Source organism: Elephantulus edwardii, unplaced genomic scaffold (genome assembly GCF_000299155.1).
Source record: "Elephantulus edwardii isolate Elephantulus edwardi_28Jun2011 unplaced genomic scaffold, EleEdw1.0 scaffold00256, whole genome shotgun sequence".
Taxonomy (NCBI): domain Eukaryota; kingdom Metazoa; phylum Chordata; class Mammalia; order Macroscelidea; family Macroscelididae; genus Elephantulus; species Elephantulus edwardii.
In genome coordinates, this window is record NW_006400006.1 from 1,501,658 (window position 1) to 1,504,212 (window position 2,555).

Consider the following 2,555-nt stretch of genomic DNA (forward strand, 5'->3'; position numbering starts at 1 on the left):
ACAACAACAACAACAACAAGAAGTGCCAAGAACTGTGCTAATTGTACCTTTTAGTCCTCATAATAACTTTGAAATAAGTACTATTAATTATGTTTTAACAATAAGGAAACTGAAGATGGTAAGGGCTAGAAGCCTCAGCTGGAACATGGCAGATAGAGCATTTCAAACTGGGTCTGAATGACTTGAAATCTTACCTTCTCTAACTTCATACACGATTTTAATATGGCCGCTAGCCAGAAAAAGGTCAAGGTTTAAACTCAGTCTGCTTGTGTAAAGTTTTACAACCTTGGAAACTTCCCGGGATTGTTCCCCTGTTGTAAAAGGTTTGTAAAGGATCTGTGTGTGTCAGAATCAATTCGATGGCAGTGTGGACAATATTTCCCATACCAGCTGCTGTTAATTCTAAATCAAGACAACTTTATGTGTGTCATAAAAGTACTGTGCTCCATAGATGTTTCATAGGATGATTTTTCAGTATTAAACCATTAGGTCTTTCTTTCAAGACACCTCAGCATTTCCTTGAACCACCCATCTCTGATACAAGCCAAGAGCCTAGCCATTTGCACCACTCAAGGTCTCCAAAGCAGAAGATATATTAGCTACATATTTAGGATGTCAGCAAAGCATGGGATACAAGAAATGGGGGAAAAATTCTAGAGTTTCTCTAGTGGGATCTCTTTGTTTTATAGGAAAAACAAAAGCAAAAGGAAACTCCGAGGCCCAGGTAGTTGAGCAGGTCTCTTCTGATTCAGGCCTTCTGATTCCAAGCCCAGTCTCTTTTCCTTGCTAACAAATGTTTCCAGTTTTAAACTCCAGTTTATAGGACCATTAACAACTTTCTCTAAAGAGGAGGCAAGAGGTTTCACATTCTTCTCAGGGCCGAACAGCACTGGCATCAAAAGGTTTCTGTGGGGTCGTTTGTCTCCCCACGACTCTGAGTTGAACTTGGTCTTTTTTTAGCATCTTGGTTATATGCTCTGCAACAAGTTTGGCCATGTTGGAGGACCGTCCAAAGGTCAGCGAACTGGCTGCTGGGGATTGGCTGCTCCAGAAGGAGCCAAAGTCCATGATTGTGCCTTGTGGAAATCCCCAGCTCACCTCGCCCTGGAGCTTGCCCCCTGGATCCCCAGGGCTTCAAGGCTCTCTGTGATCCTGCATGCCTAATGCTGGCCAGGCGCAGCTTCATCCTCCAGGGACCTGGGTCAGGGCGGGACAGATGGCTTCATGGCATTCTGTGTCTCTTCTTTTCTTGTTCAGCAATGAATGCCCTTGGATTTGATTTCACTTTCTCACCAGGGGGTGTGGCTTAGAGGAGAAAGACTATTCTTGAATTTGTTTAATTGTGCTATTTTTTGCTTCTTTGATTTGAGTGCAAATCTCCCCACAGTTTCTGGCTGAGGCTCATGAAGACTATCATAAGACCTTTATTTCTGAATAATAGCCTTGTAACTCATGTCTCATGTCAACACCTATGAGTTCTTAGTCTAATTTTGGACACACAATAAAATCTCATAATGAACAATCTGTGTAATCACTGTATCTGTTGTTTTCCAGATACTGAATTTGTACTGTGAAAAAGTATACCATTTGAACAGAGGGTAAGAATGGTGTCATTGTTGTGTACCATGGAATTGGAATGATGCATAGCTCACCCTCTGGTGGGTTTTCAGAGGCAGTTAATTGCTTGGGAGGAGATTGACTGTTCTTCTCCCTCAGAGCAGCTGGTGGACTGGAACCATGTGCCTTCAAGGTTGCAGCTCCTTGCCACTCGACTAATAGCCCCTCCATAAATTCTACAAGAAAATTCATTTTCTCTATTTTGGTGGCCTTGTGGTAGAGCTTTGGGCAGAATATTAGTGATCCAGGAAGCATTAAAAGAAGATGAAAGGAGTGTACAGAGTCATTTTATAAAAGGAATTGGCTGATACAGAAGAATTTCACAAAACAATGTATAAGCAAGAGCCTGTGGTGATGAAGGAAGAAGTTCAAGCTGTTTTGAAGGAAATGGCAAAAAGCGAGGCTCCAGAAATTAATAGAATACCAAATTACATATTTCTACAAACAGATGCTGCACTGGATGCACTCACCAAGTTGTGCCAAGAAATCTGAAGGACAATTACCTGGCCAACTGACTGAAAAAGATCCTTATTTGTTTCCATTCCCAAACAAGGTGACCCAACAGAGTGCGTAATCTATCAGACAATATCTTTAATATCAAATGCAGGCAAGATTCTGCTCAAAATTATACAAAAATGACTGGAACAGCACATTAACACAAAATTGATAGGTGTGCAGATTGGGTTTAGAAGCGGCTGTGATATTAGGGATATTATAGTTAATGTTAGGTGGTCTTGGCTGAAAGCAGAGAGTACCAGAGGAATGTCTATCTGTGTTTCATTGATTATGCAAAGGCATTTGAATGCGTGGATCACAACAAACTGTGGCTAACTCTGAAAAGAACTGGAATCCCAGAATACTTGTTTGTGCTTATGTAAAACCTGTATTTGGACCAGAAAGCAATTATCAGAACAGAGCAAGGAAACACTGCATGTTTC

General features: G+C 41.3%; 1 pseudogene; it reads left to right on the forward strand.

Moving 5' to 3' along the window:
• LOC102847155 overlaps positions 1-1,310 on the forward strand; it is a 13,288-nt pseudogene extending 11,978 nt beyond the window's left edge.
• The last annotated feature ends 1,245 nt before the right edge of the window (positions 1,311-2,555 follow it).